This window comes from Anser anser, assembly GCF_964211835.1.
Source record: "Anser anser genome assembly, chromosome: 3".
Lineage (NCBI taxonomy): Eukaryota > Metazoa > Chordata > Aves > Anseriformes > Anatidae > Anser > Anser anser.
In genome coordinates this window covers 36,962,845-36,980,622 of record NC_139722.1, presented here as the reverse complement: position 1 = coordinate 36,980,622, position 17,778 = coordinate 36,962,845, and the positions used below count along the sequence as shown (strand labels likewise).

Here is a 17,778-nt window from a genome sequence, read left to right as displayed (position 1 = left end):
TAAGCTGGATGGAGTGCCTGTCTGTGCCACGGATTCTAAAAAAGAGGCCCAGTTCAGACTCAAGCTGCAGTGCAGAGTAAATATCAACTCATGAAGAGCCTTAACAGTGGTTTGCCTGTGGATGTGCTGGGAATGAGCAGCTGAGTAGATGACTGATCCCTCCAGCTTGGCCTGGACTCGCGCGCTGCCTGTGAGTGAATTGTGTCTTTCATAGAAACATTCTCATTAAATCAAAATGATCACAGAACACCAAATAGCCATATTACTGCTGTGCTTCTAAGCCCAGAATCACTGCAATCCCTTGTGGCCCTTTAATTTTCACAGCTTTTAATGTAAGGAGTAAATAAAACAACTAATTAACCCTTAGGGGGCGAGCTCAGCATTTTATCATTTCCATCCTGGCTGGCCTGTTGCACAAGGGCTCTTGAGCTGCCTGCCTGGTGGTCCTGCCCCTCTCCAGTGCAGCCTCCTCCAAAACAGCCACACCAGCACTGACTGTCACACATCACCCAGAGCCCAAGAGCTGACACAAATTTCTCCTGCAACCCAAAATGTCAAATAGAGTTGCTCTGGGCTTCCTTCCCTCCTCTCGCTTTCACTAATATGCAATGCTGGCCTACTGCTTTAGGAGGTGGAAGCAGCTAGAAGGCATGCTGCAGTCCTTGTCTGACCTTCCTGATATGTTGTGGCCTTTGCAAATTCTGCCTTGTGCTACTTGCTATGATACCAGACCATGCTGTCTGATGTCCAGAGCTGCGCCCTGCCACTGCAGGGCAGAGGAGAGTCCCTGCCCTAAAATAACTTGAACCCAATTCATTGCATTGATCTCCTGAGTGACTGGTTTCTCAAATGTCTTCACAAGATGCCTTTGAGCTCACCAAGTTTTTATTTTTCTTTTACGACCATGAATGGAGAAAAATAAATAAATAAATAAATAAAATGATCTTCCTAGTACAGAACACAGACAGAGACTTAAGGCTTAAACCTTGGCCAAGCAGTGGATGAAGTATATTTATTTCCCCTGAGAAATAACTCTATATTTAGGAAGAATATACTGGATTTATTTAGTTACCTTCTGAGTTCAGATTCATAGCCCCACTCTCCTTTCCCCTCCCCTCAAAAGAGAATTCCAATAAACAGACTGAGAAAGCACTCTGTCTGTGTGCCAGGTGGTTATTTACTCAGCAGGAGTTAATGGAGCTCTGGGTAATGAAGCCCCATATTCAGGACGTTGGTTTGCTCCTGTAACAGCACCACAGCTTCTTGCTTTGTCCTCACTCTGCTTCCACCTCTGGTGTTATGTTCTTGCAAAGCCTCACATAGGCATACTTGTGCTCATTGGGAGCTTGGTTGAGTTTTGCAAGTTAAAAATCAATATAAGCCAGGCAGAGATCTATTTGAAAGTATCCCTGCAAGAGAAAGTCACCCTAATTTAATTGACTTTAAGAATTGCACTTTTAGTTAAACTCCCTGTGTAAATCAAAAATCTTGTGAACAAGACCACAAAGAATTAAGTGACTAAATTCTCAAATCCCTATTCATAAACTCCCACCAAGTGCAATGCAAACCTTCACCAGGCGGATATTAAAGCCTGCACTGTTAGGACCCTAACTCTAAATGCACAATGGATGCAGTCCAAAGCCTTGGAGAGTGGTGGGAAGATGTGAAGGGTGAGGTAGCTGCACAGCTGCATCTGTTCAGCTGGCACCAGCACAGGAGCTGGAGCACAGGCATCTCTCAGGATGTAATCCCCCTTTGCTGCTGCAGCAGGGAAAGCAGGGTGAGTTGGTGAGAGGATGTTGATTGATCCCAGGGAGGAAGGGACTGTGGGGAGGCTGCTACGAGAACCTGGGTTAGAGAGGGGTAGGGGGGAGGTTCGTGAAATTTGGAGAGGCCAAGGGCAACCGCGGAAGAGCATAGGGATCTCTGCTCTTCTCTCTTGTTCCCAGGACAGCCTGCAAATTAGGACACTGAGAAACAAACATGAGATGTGGGTTTGAACCTAGTCACCCCTCTGAATGACATACATCATAGTTAAACTTGGGCTCCAAGGTCCAGATTCTTTGGAACTAAGAGGAACTAAAATAACCAATTTGATAACAAAATGTGTATGTAGCAGTTAAGAATTGTGGCTTCCTGAGGGCATTTACAGTGCAACGCTTTCCTATGTTGATAGTATATATAAAATAATAATATCTCTCTGGAATTGGATAACTGCTGGAAAGTTCAGATATCTTGAAGCCAAACTTCAAAATATCTGCCAATTCTAACTGTTTTTCTTTTACTCATGTTCTATGAGCAGGGCAAGAATCAGTCACATTTATTGTGTCTTGTTTCCTGGCCTGGCACCTGACGATGCTTTGTTCTCAGAAAAGACTTTTCAAAAGCAAATACTAAAGATGTATTTGAACGGAAATGTTAGTGTTTGCATGTGCAGTGCAGTGAAAGGATTGGAGAGACAAAAAGAGAGTGGATATGGTAATCTTCCAAATGCTACTTCATACATAGAGTATGTGATTTTCTCCCAACTTTGCTTTTGAAAAATAGGTTTGAACCTGGGTTTATTTGGGGTAAAGGTGGAGACTAGCCTCAAAATAGCCATGTTGGTTCAGAAAACTTTTTTTTTCCAATTTTGTTGGTTTTTTGAAACTAGGAATTGGATCTCATTTCCAATTTCTAATGATAAGAAACCTTGTCTTGAAACCTATTATTTAATTTCAACTTACAAGCATTTAGGGATTTGACATTCATTTTTTTCCAAGACATTTCTAGGAAACATTAAGCATATTGTTTTGCAAACTTAGACACACATCCATAAATCACACATTTTTACTGCTCAAGATCCATGAAAAATAAGGTCATGAGTAAAGCTGGAATGCATCAAATATGGACATATGTTCAATCTGTTCATAATATTCTGTATTTGTACGTGTTTGATTTTCCACTTACAAGATTTTATTCAGAATTTACTGTTAAGAATAATGCATGATAGGGCATATAGCTTGAGATTGGTACAGCTGTCCAGAAACTAGAATTTGTATTCAATAAGAATTTTTTAAATTAAAAAAATATATATTAATCTACGTTTGAAAGATAATATTGCAGTCTCTCTCTTTCAGCCCCATAAAAACAAACAAACAACAAACAAAAAAACAAACCAAAACAAACAAACAAACAAAAGATTCTTCACATTCAAAATGTCAAATACCATTTTTTTTTCCACCCTTCTCAAACCCAAGAGCTTTGTAGCAGTGGCATTTCACTGAGCAGAAAGCCAGGCAGGTCTGGGGTCTGAAAGTCCTCTTCCCATAAAAGGGAGCCTGGCCAGCAGATTCAGAGATCAGTAATTCCCTCTAAATCTGCTGGGTGAATGCTGGAGAGCCAGTTATTCTAGTATCACTGACAACCTGCCCACCATATGTCCTTCAGCCTTCTATACCCTGTTTGTGTTTTCCCAGACAGCCTGACTGCTGACTTACAAGACGGCAGTTGTCTTCTGTCCTCTGAAGTCCCAGCAAGGTGAGCAGCCCTCTCCTAAACTCCCTAGAGCCTAAAAAGAGTGAAGCCACCTACTGAGAAGGAAACAATAGGCTGAAAATCAAAGCCATTCAGCTAATATGTTTCAAAGAAAGTACTTTTAAAAGAACAATGTGTAAATTTATTGAGTGGCTCATAGGAAAATAAATGAAACCCAGTGACTGTCAAGACCCAGATAGTGGCAGGGAGTTAAGAGGTAGCTTTTCCACAAGTGAATGAGACATGAAAGCAGATGCTGTTGTGTCTCTGCAACATAATGCACCATCTCCCACCTCCAACAGGTGAAGGCTGTTCTGGACCAAGAAACCTACCTGATGTACAGCTTCCTCTGTGTTATTAGAGGCTAGCATCTCTTTGCATTATCTCTGGTTCAAAAAGGATGCATTTTTTGTCAGTCCCAAACTTTTTTTCTTTTCTTTTCTTTTCTTTTCTTTTCTTTTCTTTTCTTTTCTTTTCTTTTCTTTTCTTTTCTTTTCTTTTCTTTTCTTTTCTTTTCTTTTCTTTTCTTTTCTTTTCTTTTCTCTTCTCTTCTCTTCTCTTCTCTTCTCTTCTCTTCTCTTCTCTTCTCTTCTCTTCTCTTCTCTTCTCTTCTCTTCTTTTCTTTTCTTTTCTTTTCTTTTCTTTTCTTTTCTTTTCTTTTCTTTTCTTTTCTTTTCTTTTCTTTTCTTTTCTTTTCTTTTCTTTTCTTTTCTTTTCTTTTCTTTTCTTTTCTTTCTTTTCTTTCCTTTTCTTTCCTTTTCTTTCCTTTTCTTTTCTTAAGTTTTGGCCTTGGGAATGTAATTAGACCCAAAAACATATTAAATGTGAAATTGCTTCTTGTACCAGTCTTGTTAGCTTACACTGCTGCTTCCTAGCCCCTTCCTGCTGCTTTGCCTGTTTGCATTGCTAATTGAATGTGTTAAGCTAGAATCACAGTGAAAACACATTTTCTTGAAAGATGCTTATTAACAGGACAGTGAACACAATAAGTATACATTGGTGGTAATAAATTAGTTTTATAATCATTTTTTCTTTCTAGGACATTCGAAACTAATTCGGACTAATGCTGTCACATGGGAGACCCTAACACCCTCTGGATTTCTGGCAGTCAGGGAAGGTGTCCAAATATTTTGAAAACCTCAGTGGTGATCTATTGGAGAAACTGCTAGCACGTACAAAATCTGTTTTCTTTTGCCAGTGCATTTCAAACAAAGAATGAAGTCAGACAATTACTCTTAATTTGCTGTGCATAAATAACTCTTTCTACCACTAATGGCAATTGGGATTATAAAAGATGAAATTTTGATATTATGTGATTGGCTCTTGCTTCTCCTTTAAACTTTGTTTATGATTTAAGTCAGTTCCTTCCTGCTCTGTATAATCTGCAAGGCAAAAGCAGAAATTAAGCCGTCTCAGTCGGCTGAGCTTCCCCTTCAACACTGGTTGCGATTTCTGAGGTGCAAGGCTTGTCAGTGAAAAGTTTTATGACAGTGCTGAGAGTAAATAATAATAAAAAAATAAATAAATAAAAAGCTAATTCAAGCATAGCACAACTCTAATTAAAAATGGATATTGACAATAAAAATTGAATAGTCTTCTTTTTTTTTTTCCAGAATTGATTACAATGAGAAGAAACCTTTTTTGTAAAACCATTCTCACAAAATAAAAAAATGCTTTCAAAGAGTATGATCAAAACGTTGCTAAGTGTTAGTGAACTGTGAGCATCAAATCCATTTTGATACATGCCTGCGCCACAATGCAAGGTTTCCCACGCACTAATTCTTCTGTGAACCATCCTGCTCTCTGAGGCCTGTGGTAGGAAATACAGTCAGCAGGTTAGTGTAGCTCTGTGCAGAGAATGTTGGTTGTGTCAATTGTTTGTTAATCTCTCAGCTGAATTGGCATTTGTTGAATACAGCGTTTTTAGGAAGTGGTCTGAGATGACCGCTCTTTTTTGTTATCTTTAGCTAGCCCATCAGGCTGATCTCAGATTTTGGTTTGAACTGCTTTGTCATCTAATGTCTCACTGTCAAAAATGTACTTATTTTAACTTATCTGATCAGTGAATTTGAACTTTACTGTTTTTTGCTACAGACTAAATGGTCATTACTGTTTGTCTTTACCATATATATCCACATACACATATGTATGTTATCGGCTGGCGGAATAAGCAATAACTGAAGATGGATTAAAGTGTTTTCTGGGTATAGAATGAAGGCCAGTTAAATTCTAGTCACCCAGAATAGTATGCCATGGCTTAATTAAAAAAAAAAAAAAAGTTGATAAATATTGAGGACTGCTGCAAGGGAATATGCAGTAGACAGCACAAGGAAGAGTTAATGGTATAGCTGATATGCAGAAAATTGCAAGTGGAAGGAATGAACTGAATGAGCACAACACTAATAAAAGGAAAAAAGGATGTTGTGTAAGTGATCAGCCAGCACAGAACAAATCAGCCAGCACAAAAAAAAATGCCTGCTGCCTGAATGGACGTGAGTCTAGAGTCGGTGTTAGTGTAAGATAACACTAAAGGTCACGCACACTTTCCTGACACGGAGAGCACACTGTTGTATCACTTTTTTCTATAATGGGATGACGGGAAGACTAGCCAGATCTCTCCAAGCCAAAAAAAAAAAAAAAAAAAAAAAAAAGGCAGAAAATGAGCTTGTGATACAAATTCTTTGTCTTTTTTTTTTTTTTTTTTTTTTTTTTTTTTTTTTTATGGGTGGCACAGCTATGACATTCTGAGCATTGAGAGAGATAATAGTTCCTGGACTCCTATAAGGGAAAGCAAAGCATTAGAAATTAAGTAGATTAGGCAGGCATATGGAAATGGCCTGAGACTATTTTATCTTCTGCTTTTTGTTCAACAGGATGCTTCCTTGAAGGTATCTTTGGATTCTTTATGATTGATACCCAAAAAGCCCTTAAGAAGAACTTTCTAAATAGCCATTTTTGGTGTGTATAACTGTCTGGCTGATGTAACCACAGCTTGTGTAAGTTGATTACTAACCAGCATAAGTCACATATGCATAAGCATTCTCAGAAGTATGTGGAAACTCATGTACATGAATTATACACATTAAAGAAGTGGTAGGATTAACTGTCATGTTAACATGAACAGCCCTGAAAAAAAAAAAAAATTATATATGGACAGATTCCAGCACAAAATTAGTATGAGTGAGAAAGGAATTGAGCTGTGTGTTTTGACAATTTTCTCTTGCTGTGATAGACAAGCTTATTTTGACTGGCACAAATTTTAGCTTATTAGTAGCAAATGTGAATTACTTTGTGAAACGGAAATGTAATCAAGTGCACCCATTACTGCAGCCTATAATTCTAATTGAATGCATTCCTCGGAATTTGTCTATATAGTATTTTTGGCTAAAATAAAGAATGTTCTCTTTTATTTTTATAAGTATCTCGGGGAGGCAGGCAAGTTAAATTATAATGTTAAAAATATACTACTTACACTCTTAAAATTGACTATAAAATGATACAGTTAATTATTTTTTTTTCATATTTTTACACTCCCCAGCTATTATATATTTAAACTCTTACAACTAAAAGGCTCAATCAAGGACTTGAAAGTCAAGCTGGATCATTTTTTCTACTTCTGACTCCTTACAGTTTTTCTCTACCTCTGATTTCTGGCTCCAGCATCAGCCACTGATTATGCCAGAAAACACTGTTTTTTTTCCCCTCATCTCATGAACATCTGTGCTCAACCACACAAACTTTGGTGAAGAACATCTGAACAGTAGACAAATCACTTGGGATACTTTTATGGAATTTGTGAAGGTGTTAAACTCAGTTAGTTTCTTCATCTCCTGCTGCTCTGCTTCTGTCTCACTGGCTGGGTTTCATCTGGCCTAACTTAAACTTCCTGAGCTGGTGTGAGAACCTACTTACCCACTGCTGACCTCACCGACCTTTCTACACTTCTACTGCCTATTGAGATCCCTTAAAATAGATGCTAAGTGTCTCTGGATAAATTGCATCTCCTGCACAACCACAGTGTACTTGCCTACAGTTTTATGATCTCTGCATGCCCTGCTTCTTAACCACCAAAATTCTACAAGCAGCGTCTCTAAAACCCCAACATTCGATCTTCCTAAAGCAGTCTTTTTCATCAGTGAGAAACTTTTGATCACCTCGTCTGTGTTTGTCCCAGAACAGGTAAAGAAAGATAGTCAGGAGATTGTCACAAAACACATTAGTAAGTATAATGTAGCTGGTCAGGTAGATGGGGATTGGTGGGAGACAGCAGAATAGCTTCACTGGTTGTAGTGGGTTTACGTGATTTTGGTAGCAGGGGTCGGCATGGGGTGGCTTCTGTGAGAGGAATCCAGAAGCTGCCCCGTGTTAAATAAGGGCCAGTTTCAGCTGGCTCCAAAGGGACCCGCCGCTGCCCAGAGCCAAGCCAGTAAGTGATGTTGTTTGCCCCTCCGTGAGAACAGATTTAGGAAAGGGAAAAAAACTGCTGTGTGAAAGCAGCTGGGAGAGAGGAGTGAAAACCAGACCTGAACTCACCAAGGCCAGTGCAGAAGGAGAGCAGAAGGTGCTCCAGGCACGGAGCAGAAGTTGCCCTGCGGCCTTTAGAGAGGCCCCTGGTGGAGCAGGCTGTCCCCCTGCAGCCCACGGGTCCCACACGGAGCAGATCTCCACGCTGCAGCCCGTGGAGGAGCCCCCGGTGGAGCAGGTGGATGTGGCCTGGAGGAGGCTGCGGCCCATGGAGAGCCCCCGCAGGAGCAGGCCCCGGGCCGGAGCTGCAGCCCGTGGAGAGGAGCCCACGCAGGAGCAGGGGGTCTGGGGGGAGCTGCCGCCCGTGGGGGACCCGTGCTGGAGCAGTTTGCTCCTGGGGGATGGACCCCGTGGTACGGAGCCGTGTGGGAGCAGTTGTTGAAGAGCTGCTGCCTGTGGGCAGCCCCCGCAGGCTCAGTTCGGGCAGGACGGCATCCCGTGGGAGGGACCCCGCGTGGAGCAGGGGCAGAGAGGGACCGTGAAGGAGCAGTGGAGACGAAGCGTTAGGGACTGACCGCAGCTCCCATTCCCCGTTGCCCTGCACCACTTGGGGGGAGGAGGTGGAAGAGGGTGGATGTGGGGGAAGGTATTTTTAGTTTGTTTTCTTTGTTTCTCACTTCTCTAGCTGTTAGTAATAGGTAATAATTTTTTCTAATCTCTTTATGCTGAGTCTGTTTTACCTGTGACAATAATTGTTGAGTCACCTCCCTGTCCTTATCTCAACCCTTGAGCCCTTTTCATTGTATTTTCATCCCCTTTCCCTTTGAGGAGGTGGAGTGAGAGAGCAGCTTTGGTGGAGTTTGGCTGCCCACCTGAGTAAAACTGCTACACTGGTGTCCATAACTATAGCAGAAAAAAAGGTTAGTGGCAGTTTGGAAGTTTAAAGAAGAAATTATACAGGCTTGGTTTGGGCAGAGGCTGGGCTAGAGATGGAGAAAGAATGGAGGATTTCTTGAGAGGCCTTAGACAGGACCTGAAAGGAAACTGAAGCATGCGCACTTTACACCACAACATATGATCACAAGAGGTGGCATACAGAAGATACCGTTTGAGGGAATGTTGGACTCCCAGATCCTCCATTTTAGCTTCTTATACTTCACAGAAAAAGGCTGTTTGAACTGAATGTGGACGACATAAATACCTCTGAACATACCAACATCTCCTTTTCTGGTCACGATGTGCAACAATAGTGAATCATAGAATCATAGAATATCCCGAGTTGGAAGGGACCAACAGGGATCATCGAGTCCAACTCGTGGGTCCCCAAAAGACCACCCAAAAATCAAATCATGTGTCTGAGAACATTGTCCAGGACTGAGAGAGGTTCAAAAGATCAAAGGCTCTACAGCTGGAGAAAAAGGGTCAGAGGACAATTAGTCTTGTAGGAACCAAGGGTTACAGCATAGCATCAGATCTAGGGGACCTGTCTTCATGACAATAAGACATGCAGAAAGAAGACTAGAAATAATAGTTTCTTTCTTGTACTGATTCAAATTTTTGCTGTTGTTTGCTTTTTTTAGAGGGTGGGGAGTGTGTTGTTTTGTTTTTGTTTTCCCTACAGTTCCTTTTCCTGAGATCTAGAATCAAACACATATCACTCCCCGTACTAGTCTCAGGGAATGCCTCCTGGGAAACCCTGCTCTCTCAAATAGGAGGCCTCACAGCAGCTATTGATACATATACCCCAGACCTTTCTCCTGAGCTATGCCAGGAACATAGGGTCAGTTTGAGAAGCTCTGGTCTGTTGTCACAGGGTCCCAGGAAGCCATTCATCCTCTTCCTCCTGTTCTCCTTCATGCTATATCAAGAAAAGTCCTCCTCCACAGCTCAAGTATGATGTTCCTTCCAGGGACAGCTGGAGAGCACCAACTACATCATGTCTGAAAAGCATTCCACTGTCCAAAGCTAGATTTTGTCACGTGGAAAGGAGGTGTCCAGCTGGGCTCAAGAGTCTGACTGTGCTTCAGGTGCCTAACCTCTGGCAGATGGGTTCTAACCTCTGCATCAAGTTTAAAGATGTAATTTGAAGCCTGTTTTTAGCTTGCCACTTAGATTACTTTAGTTGGTTTTGTCTATTGACGTTCAGTCTGAAAACAAGGCTAATTGATGTCTGACTAACAGTTGTTTCCAATTGTGGTCTCTATACTGTATTAGAAAGTTTGGCTAAATAGACCACATTGTTCAAAACCCAGAAATCTTTCCTACTGTTTCTTAAACAGTTTAGGATACTTGAAATGTCTCTTAAAAAAAATTAAAAAATGCATGCACCGAACAAAAGAACCTACTAATAGAGATTGTTGTTGCTGATGCTTTTCAATTTTTGCTACCAGCAAGGATTCACTTTTTGGAACTTCACTCAAAGTAAGATAAATACTTTATTTACACAGCTTCTGATTTATATTTGGTGCCATGGGCATCCTTTTATTTCTCTATAGGCTTCTAAAACTCTTCAAAGAGAACTGCAACTGTAAACAGATGCTATTCCTTGATCCAGGAGAGGATCATTCTTCAACCATAGAGTCCCACAGGGAAGTTTGATAAAGCAGACTGTTAACATCAGTTCTGCAGGTCACATCCTTAGTCTTTTTTTTGGTCTTTTATAAAATCTCTGTTCCAAGTCATAGGAATGCTTTTGACATCAGGTTGGGATTCGGCTGACTTTTTGAAGCGGTCAAGTTCAGTTCATTAAACAGGAGAGAAAGAGGCCCTTTAAAATATCAATTCAATGCTCTGAAGATTGCAATTACTCTCTGAAATTTCTCTAGTCCACTCACTACAGAGGGAGAATCTGCAGCCCTAGACATCTCAGCTACCTAAAAGCATGCCTACATTAGTGTCCTCTTTCTAATCCAAAGTGCACTTTTGAGGCAATTGTCTCTACCAAGCACACTTTCAGTGCTTTGTTTCATAAACAGTGTTAAAACATGTGAACTAAATTTCTTTCAAATTAAACCAAGCTGGAAGATGTTCTCAAGAAGTGCACATAATATTCACCAGTTAGCAATAGCTGTTTGGTCCATGGGACTGGAGTACAGTCAATTCAACATAACTCTTCTGAAAAAATGTGTGTGGACAGCAGGCCCTCAGCACCAAATGTTTTGCTCACAGATCTGCCTGTGTTATGTTGCCCTGTTTGCTGGTATAGCCTAAGAGCGTGAGGAAGACATGAAGGAGAGTGTGCTGGGAGGGTGCCAGAGCAAGCTGCTGGGTTTATGATTCAGGAGACACCTAAGGATGAGTTTACCCTGCAGATACAGCGTGCCAGGCCACTAGGTAAAGGTCTGTGACCCCTCCCCATGCTGTGAAGACACAAGGCTGTGCAGTGCCCAACTGTTTTTCCTCTGGGTGCTCCGGGGGAAGGAACTTGTGTGCTCACCAATACCTTTCCTGATGCACTTGACTGGGGCAAGGGATGGCTTGCCTCAGTGGAACTGTAGACTGGGGACTGGCAACACAAATCTTTGCCCTTTGTAGTGCTTGGTCTTATTGACAAGAAATGGACGGTTATCTGATCTTCCCCTGATTGCTTCCTTTTTAGTAAAAGACCTTTTCTAGGAAATCTCTTGCAAATGCTTTATATCTGAGTGGTGGGGTTGGCAAATGAACATGATTTCTCCCTCCCTCTGAGTCAGTGAGACCTTGTTAAAATCTTTGCTAGAGGAATCAACACACACTAGCAGAGTGAGGTACTTCAGGTGAACACTGAAAGCCTTTGTTGGGGTGTTATAACTCTAGTGTGAAAATATTTGGTACTTTTAAGTAAAAGAAATAATAAAGCTTACAATTAATTAAATAAAGGTGGGTTTTAAAGCTCTAGATGGAATCTTTTAAAAGCATTTAGGGGAAAATGAAAATTAAGTATACACATACATTAATTGACCTGTATGTGAATTCCAAACATTTTGCAGAGATGCAGAAGTCTTTGAGCAAAGCTGAAGCTGAAACAGAGAATTTTTATCAAATTTAAATTGGGAAAAATAATTCAGACATCTGTTCTTTAAGTGTTGTGTTTTCCTGAGCAGAAATCGCTGGGTACCAGGAATACTTTCACATTACCTCTACTGTTTCCCTTGTGAAAGGGCAACATACATACTAGAAAACAGAAATGCAGATGTAATAGGAAAAAACACAGGGAGGCGAAGACACTGCCCAAACATTTGTTTTGAAACACATTACAGTTTAGACTATTTCATTTAAATCTTAGAAGCTACAACTCCCGCAATAAAATAAACAAAAATAAATTGACATTGGCGAAAGACCGCCACAGATCTGGATGTTTTACCAAATGGGTTTCACCTAAATGTGAGATCAATCTTTGGCTTGTGAGCTAGGCCTGAGTTTCTTAAAGGCCAGCTTGTTCGACTGCTTCATGTCTTGCAGTGTTGATGATTTTAGTATTTCAAGAGCAGATGCTAGGGGAAATGGTGATCCTGCTAGTTCAATAACAGGCAAGGGCATCTTGTCAAGACAGTTACCTTTGCAGATTCCATTCTTTACCTAGTAGGCCATGAAGTGCTGACATCTGATGTGTTTTAAGTTTCTGAACAATGTCTCCAAAACTTACCTTCCTTTTTTATCAAAAGTTTATCAATATGATTTTTTTCCCAACAAAAGACTAGTCACACTATTTTATTTTTTTTTCCCATGAATAACTGTGGAGTCAAAAGGCACTCCCAGAAAGCAGCCAGGATTTCAAAGATGTCTGAAACATTTCAAATCACCTTCTGGCAATATGTTGACCACAGACAGAAGAGAAGAAAGAAGGAACTATTTAGGGGAGGATGACAGCATGCAGCACCCTTCATCACTGGTACTTGCTCTTGAAGAACAAGTGTACTGTCTGGAGAGTGATTAAACAGGTCTGAACTTGAAAAGCTGGATTTGTACTTTAAGTTTAAAAACGGAGCTTATGCAGTATCCTTGTCTAGATCCAGGCTAGTTTCATTATTAATCTACCTGTTTAATAAAATTAACACCTAAGAAGGCTTCCAGACTAGGAGTGCAAAAAAAGTGACTAGTAAAAGGCAGTGCAGGGCTATGTCACTTTAAAAAAATGGATATGAAAAGTAGAACCGCACAAGTCTGTTGACCTCAGGACAATATGACCTTCATCAGACTCACTTGTATTGTGAAGGTAGGTGCACAGGTTGGTTCATAATGTAATTAGAAATGGAATAAAAACCATGAAGGATCATTCAGAACATAGCTGGTGCCTCTGATTCAAGAAATCTCAAAAGAGCATGTCACTGAAAGCTCTGGAGAGAGAAAAGGAAACACCACACTATGCCTTTATGTTACCTTTCCTTATGAATCTGATATTGTCAAACATAAGAGACTAAACTAGACAGCCCTTTCTTTCTGATCAAATCCTGACAAATGCTCCTAGATCCTTGCAAAAATGTCCATATGGGGACTTAATATCGCTTGATTCACCTTATCAGTTTCCTCTCAGTGGGATGTAGTAGACTGTACTGTGTTCTGTTTTGGGCTCAAATCTGGATTTTATTGTCACTGGCAGAAAATCGGTTTCATATAATTTTACCTCAGGTGAAATTATGCTTACTTGTTTGGATACTTGTGTTATTCATCTGGTTTTGGTTTAAGTATTCTGCAAATGTTCTGAAGAAACTGTTTTTCCTTGGCAAGGTGACTTGGTCGATTTGGACAAATTACTGGAGCAATGAGGGTTCAGCCTTGCTCAACATCCTGCCCAGAAGAAAATGCACAGACATACTTATGGATTCAACCTTGCTTTTGACGGTTTGAGACTCCCATTACAGTGCAGATGGGAAAGGGAAGGAGGGACATCAAATACCTCAGGATAGAAAAAAATACAAGTTTATTTATTGTGCATCACTGGATTGACTTCTCCATTTTAAAAATAACCTTTTCTGCTAATGCTTGCTTTGTATCATTCAGTGTTATGGAAATAGTGTATTCTTTTCCAAAAAAACAAATCAAAAACCTCCTCACAGTTTCCAAGCTTGCTGTAGGCATTTAGGTCAGCTCTGCCAGGACAGAATACATATGTCTGCGTATGGCTAGAGGTGTTTCTTAGTGGTGCGTGAATGAATTCTTCTGCACTGTGTAGTTTGGATAATAGCTCTGTTCCCATGCAGCTGGTTGTGGAACAGTATGCTGGGCTGTGCTCCCACAGAGAGGCATATAAAGTTGGAGTGTCTGCAGCTCCTCAGCAGCCATGGCCATCCCTTTCCAAAAAAAAATATTATTTAGTTCAAATGGCCTTCTTTCATCCTGCCATTTTACCCACTCCCAAGAACCTAGGTGATATGTTAATGGCACAAAGCCACCTTTGTGCCTGCGCAGATTTTATCCAGGGAGGCACACCAGAGAGCAGAGTATCACACATTGGCTACATGAGTTTTTAATGATGGATTTTTCTTTAAGGAAATAAAATTACACACAAGGCCCACTAAATGATCGGTCAGGCTTTTCCTTTGTAAGAAATCTTTCCATCATTAGACCAGGCAAACGAGACTGGTGAAAACCACAACCAGTCATTGGTTCTGTGCTGAAGAACAGAAACTAACCTCTCTGCAAGGAATTCCCATCACAAGTATGCCTTTGAGTCTTTCAACTATATTTAAAACATTTCAAGCTATTTACAAAGCTGGAGATTCCTCTCGTTATTTATATGTGGTGTTCCTCTCTGGTGCATTTTGTCTAAGCATGAATGTGCCTGTTCACTGCTTCTAGCCTACATCCACAGCAATCCCAGCAGAAAGACTGGAAGAGCTATTATGAACAGACAAATCTGGAACTGTTTTGATTCCTTGTCTTTTCTGGGCATATGGACTTTGGTATCCAATAGATGGATTATGGGTGAATTTTTTAGTTTGCTCTGGGTTGTGCAGATTCCATGAAGATTCAACAGGAGCCTTTGTTTCCTAGCCTGCTCTTGTCAGTAGTCCTCGATTCCTCACTCCCTCAGCCCTTGGGTTCCATTCAGCTCAGCTATGTGCAGGACCTGGGCAGCTGAGATGATGTGAGAGGGAGAAGAAAGGGCATGGTTGTGAGGGAATGCCCTGGGCACCTCATCTCCTCCCAGGTGGGGATTTCACCATGCCTGGCTGTGCCGTACAGAGATCCAGTGTTCATGCTGGATTTGTATATACATATGATTAAGTTGTGCACCACTGTAGGAAGAATGACACATGCTCTGTGAGCACTTTTCTCTTTTTTTTTTCATGTTAATCACCCAGGGTTTGATAAAGCTAAAATTTGATTATTTTTGAAATACCTTTCTTTGACTCTCTAAATCTCTTTTGCCTGATACAACTTTTGTTAATATTCTATATGATAAAGACTTACTGGACTGAATACTTGCAAACTTAAAGAACTAGGTATGGAGAATTCAAATGTTACATAAAAATAAATTGTAAATTGTACAAATCGCAGTTTAATTCATGTTTTGTTGTTTGAAAAATACGTACAAAAAAAAAAAGAGCAGTAACAAAACCATGTGCTTGAGTGGATAGAGTGTGAGCATTGACTAGTTCTTGTGATATATGTAAATGAAATAAAAAGTTATTGACAAGATAAAGAGCAATTCATAAACTTCAAATCTGGCCAAAAGCAAACAAAAAAAAAAACACTTTTTTATTATAGGTTATCTGTTCAGTTTCATTCAGCAGGAATCAAAATGAACATGACAAAAATAAAAACCCTTCAAAGACTGCAAAGCAGAAGTGGATAGGAAGCCATCCAAACATGATTTTTATTTACTGCTGCACAGATTCCTTTCTAGTAGATGTCCCACTTAGATTTTAGAAGCACTCAGCATTTGTCTGTTGGGACTGAATTTGATTTCCCAGGGTAGCAACACTTTTACAAATACATAGGCTGTTGGCTTGCAGAAGGCTGAAACATATGCAACAACAGGGATTTGACCTGAATTTTGTCTTTACTATGTTGGAATTAGGCTTTCACACAGGGAAGAGAAACACTTCAGACCCCACTTTTACAATGTGACAGCTGGATTATTTTCTGATGCAGTTACTGTGGGAGGAAACAAGATTATTCCAACTTTCATGCAGCTAAATATCCACTTCCTTGCTCAGCACGGGGCTTTATAAGGGCACTTTTGAGTTCCCTGAGGGATGACACCATATTCCAGTCAACAAGAGAAAGAAGGAGGGTACTATCGGTCCTGGGCAAAACTACACTATGGATAATGGTGCCCAGTGGGTCCACCACATTCCCAGTGTGTTCAGCGGTGCACAGACTTTACTGTAGTCCTGTCATGTTGAATTTATTGCCCACAGGCAAGGAGCTACCCTTCAGACGTTCCTTGTAAGTATGCCGGGCTTCTGGACATCTGAAATCTCAGACAGATATTCAGGCTCTGCTCAGGGAAGAAAAAAAATTACAGGGGAAAAAAAAAGAGAACCTCATGAAACTTGGTCCTATTAAATGTCAATCCACCTTGCTGGTTATGTGGGACTAGGCAGTGAGAAAAATGTATACAGTGGCAGCTCCAATGGCTTTCAGCTGGTGAATGAATACTACTGGGAAGTGCAGTGCATTTCCCATTGTACTGCGTTGTGGTCCTGGACTTCATACCCGTGTAGGTACCACCCATGCCTAGGTAGGGAGGGAAGTAACCCAGATTTTCCTGAGGGTTATAGAACTCCAGATGAGACAGACCTTACTATCCCCAAGGTAAGGATGACCCCTGAGTATACAAGATCTTTATCCAAAGAACCCATGTCCTTTAGTGTTTAATAACCGTACTCAGAGTGCTCATGTAATGAGACATGAATGTTCTTTGTTCCTTGTGCGTAATGATACAGGATTGTTCAGTGCTCCTGACATTCATTAGGTACCACTCATTATGCTAAAAAGAAGTCTGTTCTGGCCAACTCTTCATGATTATGTCATGATCTCATTGGCACTGTGAAGTTTGAAAGGCTCTATACACTATTACATCCCAATCTCACAAGAGCCTAACATCCACAAGAAGGAATGGTTGCTTTTTTTTGTTGTTTGGTGTGTTTTTTTTTGTTTTGTTTTGTTTTTGGTGTGTGTGTTGGTTTAGTTTAGTTTTTGTTTGTTTGCTTGCTTTGTTTTGTTTTGAAGAAAAAAAAAAAGTATGATTACATTTAATGTAAACAAGTAGGAATATATTCACAGACCTCTCTTCTAGTCATCAGACGTGATGCTCCTGCAGACAGACTTTGTCTTCTTTATCTTTCATGGGTGGAGTCCAGACATAAAGTAAGGTTTCATGACTGTTCCCCCTGTAACCAATGTAAAATTCTTAAGACCTGGACTGATTTGTGATGTGTGTTTAAATATTAATTACTATCACCAAAATGTTGCCATCTGTTATTGTTTGTTCCAAGTTTCAACAGCATGGGATCAACTGATTTCAGATGACTTAAAGTTCTGGCCACTTCTAGAAAAGTAGAAACTATGTGTTGTCCAGTTTGGGATATGGTCTAATAAAAAACAGGGGTGGGTTTACAGTGGGGAATTTTCAAATCCAACTTTTCTTCCTGAAATTCAAAATTTCCATCTGGAAGCTATATCTTTTAACTCCTAGGAATGTCCTTTCATAGTCTGGTCTTAAAGTGTTGTGCACTGTCTTCTGTTCACTGCTGCAGAGACACCGATGTAATAAAACCCAGCAGGGTGACTTTGCACATATTTGTGATGCCACTGAAACCTATAGTTCATCCTTACAGATTCCTGTCAGAGTTTTTTTAAGCTGACTGA

General features: G+C 40.5%; 1 long non-coding RNA gene across 1 annotated transcript in view; it reads left to right on the top strand.

Moving 5' to 3' along the window:
• The window catches only part of LOC310898049, a 70,832-nt gene extending 64,790 nt beyond the window's left edge, over positions 1 to 6,042 (top strand). Inside the window, exons 3-4 of the long non-coding RNA XR_014582918.1 lie at positions 3,459 to 3,519; positions 4,556 to 6,042. This is a non-coding gene — a long non-coding RNA (uncharacterized lncRNA). The remainder of the gene's footprint in view (positions 1 to 3,458; positions 3,520 to 4,555) is intronic.
• Positions 6,043 to 17,778: the final 11,736 nt, after the last annotated feature.